Source organism: Schistocerca serialis, unplaced genomic scaffold (genome assembly GCF_023864345.2).
Source record: "Schistocerca serialis cubense isolate TAMUIC-IGC-003099 unplaced genomic scaffold, iqSchSeri2.2 HiC_scaffold_1155, whole genome shotgun sequence".
Taxonomy (NCBI): domain Eukaryota; kingdom Metazoa; phylum Arthropoda; class Insecta; order Orthoptera; family Acrididae; genus Schistocerca; species Schistocerca serialis.
In genome coordinates, this window is record NW_026047354.1 from 92,501 (window position 1) to 97,500 (window position 5,000).

General features: G+C 52.1%; 1 non-coding gene across 1 annotated transcript in view; it reads right to left on the reverse strand.

Moving 5' to 3' along the window:
• LOC126432817 (small subunit ribosomal RNA) overlaps positions 1 to 957 on the reverse strand; it is a 1,909-nt gene extending 952 nt beyond the window's left edge. The window contains exon 1 of the ribosomal RNA XR_007578252.1: positions 1 to 957. This exon is cut by the window's left edge and continues 952 nt beyond it. This is a non-coding gene — a ribosomal RNA (small subunit ribosomal RNA).
• Between the last annotated feature and the right edge of the window lie 4,043 nt (positions 958 to 5,000).

Sequence of the window (5,000 nt, forward strand, 5' to 3'; positions counted from 1 at the left end):
TCATTACCTCGGGTTCCGAAAACCAACAAAATAGAACCGAGGTCCTATTCCATTATTCCATGCACACAGTATTCAGGCGGGCTTGCCTGCTTTAAGCACTCTAATTTGTTCAAAGTAAACGTGCCGGCCCACCGAGACACTCAATAAAGAGCACCCTGGTAGGATTTCAACGGGGTCCGCCTCGGGACGCACGAGCACGCACGAGGCGGTCGCACGCCTTCGGCTCGCCCCACCGGCAGGACGTCCCACGATACATGCCAGTTAAACACCGACGGGCGGTGAACCAACAGCGTGGGACACAAATCCAACTACGAGCTTTTTAACCGCAACAACTTTAATATACGCTATTGGAGCTGGAATTACCGCGGCTGCTGGCACCAGACTTGCCCTCCAATAGATACTCGTTAAAGGATTTAAAGTGTACTCATTCCGATTACGGGGCCTCGGATGAGTCCCGTATCGTTATTTTTCGTCACTACCTCCCCGTGCCGGGAGTGGGTAATTTGCGCGCCTGCTGCCTTCCTTGGATGTGGTAGCCGTTTCTCAGGCTCCCTCTCCGGAATCGAACCCTGATTCCCCGTTACCCGTTACAACCATGGTAGGCGCAGAACCTACCATCGACAGTTGATAAGGCAGACATTTGAAAGATGCGTCGCCGGTACGAGGACCGTGCGATCAGCCCTAAGTTATTCAGAGTCACCAAGGCAAACGGACCGGACGAGCCGACCGATTGGTTTTGATCTAATAAAAGCGTCCCTTCCATCTCTGGTCGGGACTCTGTTTGCATGTATTAGCTCTAGAATTACCACAGTTATCCAAGTAACGTGGGTACGATCTAAGGAACCATAACTGATTTAATGAGCCATTCGCGGTTTCACCTTAATGCGGCTTGTACTGAGACATGCATGGCTTAATCTTTGAGACAAGCATATGACTACTGGCAGGATCAACCAGGGAGCTGCGTCAACTAGAGCTGAGCAGCCGGCCGCCCGGGAGTGTGTCCCGGGGGCCCGCGCGAACACGCAAGCGTCCGCTCAATTATTCTGCAAACAGGAGGAGGCTGAGCTCCCCTGCACAACACACCTCGAAACCCTCTCAGGTCCCGGCGGCGCGCAGCGCCGTCCTAAGTACTTGGTCGGGTTCGAGAGAGGCGCAATCGCCCGGAGTTAGGCGAGTAGACGCTTTAGGTGCGACCACCCGTGCTCCCAACTGAGCTTGCCGCTGCCGACAGAGGCCCGGGAGCGTGCTGTCGTGGCATTGCCGGCGGGAGACAACACGCGCCACCTACGGTGACCGGCAGCTCCAACGCCAGCGCCACAGAAGGACAAAAGCCCTACTTGGGTGCCGAAGCGAACTCTCCCAGCACAGCGCACGCGCCAACACGTCCGCACAGCTGCGATACAAACCACCTGCGAGAACCGCTGGGGCGACCGAGCAGCAGACGGCGTCGCGGCGCCGAGCGCCGGGCGGCGGCGCATCCTCAGCGCACAAAGTCCTCAATCGGACCAGCACACTGCAGATGGCCACCGCGCTTCGCACCGGGCCCGCGAGGACCTACTTTGGCCGCAAGGCGCCGCGAGCAGGGGGCGCCGGCGCGCAGCTGCGCCGCCTGCCGCGTCCGTCGGCCGGCGCGCCTGCCACCGGCCGCCCCCACCAGCCGGCTGTAGCGCGTGCGCCCACGCACCGCGCTGCCAGCACGCCGGGCGGCCCCCCCTCACCGGCCGGGGACGGTCCCACCCAGCCACCGCCGCGTATCGCCTCACACCCAGATCCCCCTTTCACGTTCGTGGGCATGGTGGGTCCCCTTTCACGTTCGTGGGCATGGTGGGTATCCCTGAAACAACCGGTTAATAGCTCGACCGATCGTCGCCAACACTGATTCACCTCTAGCGAGAACAACCGCACCACAACGGGTTACCGGTTGTTCATTTGCGTAACGTCACCAGCAAACGTACACGTCCATCGCCATTTGCAACGAGTATTGCATGCCTGTGTCAGGTGTCACAACACACTACGTCTGCCCACATAGACGCAACAACATGTGCACGCCTAGAGAACACGTGGAAGGTAGACCCCGTACGTATGCGGTGTCCATTGCGCGAACGACTGTCAGCCCGCCTCTGCAGCATGTCGCAGATGTGGAACGCGGTGCAACATGCTATCACGGTGTGTGAGAAGAGACGACTACGTCCGAATACACGCTCCACTACATCAACAGACTGCTCATGCTGATCGCCATCCAGGGCGTCCGTTCCTCCCACACGTCTGTATGGCGTACCACACTGCAATCCAGCTCTTATAGGGAGACGACACGTAGCTGCGTGCACAATATTTGGACTGTATGGTCCGCCGTTGCTAGGCGCTGTCGTCATACGGTCACATGGGCCACGATGTATCATTCAGTACATACGGAGCAATGTGCAGTACAGTTTGTGGGTTTTGCGTACATCGGCGGACAGGTGACAGGCCGTACCACAACGTAGGCTGAGTACGTCGGCATGCGAAGGGCATTGAACATGCAAACTTCTCACCGACCAGCTTGCTAAGGCAGGGGGGAAGGGGGGGGGGCATGTACGTCCTGCTGCTATCCACACTACAGTGTATAGCAGGAGCATGTGGAAAGTCAGCAACACCTGCAAGGTGTTTAACATGACGCGATACACAGGGGACCGGGCAGTGCGAGTAGCGAACTATATTGCGAGGGTTGCGGTTAGGCAACACTACACTACTTTAACGGGTTGCATAACAATTACAGAGCAGGTTCAGCGACAACGTGCGTCAGGTTAAGGCGCAATATAGTTTAGGTTACGGCGCACTTTAGGTTAGGTTAAGGCACATTATAGGTTAGGTTAAGGCACAACATGGGTTACGTTAAGGCACAACATGGGTTACGTTAAGGCACAACATGGGTTAGGTTAAGGCACAACATGGGTTAGGTTAAGGCACAACATGGGTTAGGTTAAGGCACAACATGGGTTAGGTTAAGGCACAACATGGGTTAGGTTAAGGCACAACATGGGTTAGGTTAAGGCACAACATGGGTTAGGTTAAGGCACAACATGGGTTAGGTTAAGGCACAACATGGGTTAGGTTAAGGCACAACATGGGTTAGGTTAAGGCACAACATGGGTTAGGTTAAGGCACAACATGGGTTAGGTTAAGGCACAACATGGGTTAGGTTAAGGCACAACATGGGTTAGGTTAAGGCACAACATGGGTTAGGTTAAGGCACAACATGGGTTAGGTTAAGGCACAACATGGGTTAGGTTAAGGCACAACATGGGTTAGGTTAAGGCACAACATGGGTTAGGTTAAGGCACAACATGGGTTAGGTTAAGGCACAACATGGGTTAGGTTAAGGCACAACATGGGTTAGGTTAAGGCACAACATGGGTTAGGTTAAGGCACAACATGGGTTAGGTTAAGGCACAACATGGGTTAGGTTAAGGCACAACATGGGTTAGGTTAAGGCACAACATGGGTTAGGTTAAGGCACAACATGGGTTAGGTTAAGGCACAACATGGGTTAGGTTAAGGCACAACATGGGTTAGGTTAAGGCACAACATGGGTTAGGTTAAGGCACAACATGGGTTAGGTTAAGGCACAACATGGGTTAGGTTAAGGCACAACATGGGTTAGGTTAAGGCACACCATGGGTTAGGTTAAGGCACACCATGGGTTAGGTTAAGGCACACCATGGGTTAGGTTAAGGCACAACGTGGGTTAGGTTAAGGCACAACATGGGTTAGGTTAAGGCACAACATGGGTTAGGTTAAGGCACAACATGGGTTAGGTTAAGGCACAACATGGGTTAGGTTAAGGCACAACATGGGTTAGGTTAAGGCACAACATGGGTTACGTTACGGCACAACATGGGTTACGTTACGGCACAACATGGGTTACGTTACGGCACAACATGGGTTACGTTACGGCACAACATGGGTTACGTTACGGCACAACATGGGTTACGTTACGGCACAACATGGGTTACGTTACGGCACAAATTAGGTTAGGTTACGGCACAAATTAGGTTAGGTTAAGGCACAAATTAGGTTAGGTTAAGGCACAAATTAGGTTAGGTTAAGGCACAAATTAGGTTAGGTTAAGGCACAAATTAGGTTAGGTTAAGGCACAAATTAGGTTAGGTTAAGGCACAAATTAGGTTAGGTTAAGGCACAAATTAGGTTAGGTTAAGGCACGATATAGGTTAGGTTAAGGCACGATATAGGTTAGGTTAAGGCACGATATAGGTTAGGTTAAGGCACGATATAGGTTAGGTTAAGGCACGATATAGGTTAGGTTAAGGCACGATATAGGTTAGGTTAAGGCACGATATAGGTTAGGTTAAGGCACGATATAGGTTAGGTTAAGGTACGATATAGGTTAGGTTAAGGTACGATATAGGTTAGGTTAAGGTACGATATAGGTTAGGTTAAGGTACGATATAGGTTAGGTTAAGGTACGATATAGGTTAGGTTAAGGTACGATATAGGTTAGGTTAAGGTACGATATAGGTTAGGTTAAGGTACGATATAGGTTAGGTTAAGGTACGATATAGGTTAGGTTAAGGTACGATATAGGTTAGGTTAAGGTACGATATAGCGTAGGTTCAGATACACATTGTTGTAGGGAAAGGTGTATTGGGGGGGGGGGCGGCAGGTTCGTTGATAGTGATTATCGTAATTGGATGCCTGCGGTATTATCCGATTTGTCACGTCAGGATGCACTTTTGGCTCATGACAGGCGGCGCTCCGATTCCATGGTTGTGGCAGATCTGTGTCTTTCATTCCTGCCATTGTTTGTGTGCTGTGACAGGAGGCAGTATTGTGATGTTGGGTGCACCACTGTGTAGGACATGTGTGGGTGTTCGTGGCTTAGCTGAGCAATGTGCGGATGTCGGAAGGGTGGGATATTGTGTTTTCTGGGTGGACCTCCCGGTCTGGTAATGATAGTGTGGATTGTGTCATGTGGCGGAGAGGATGCACTGGATGTTCTTCCA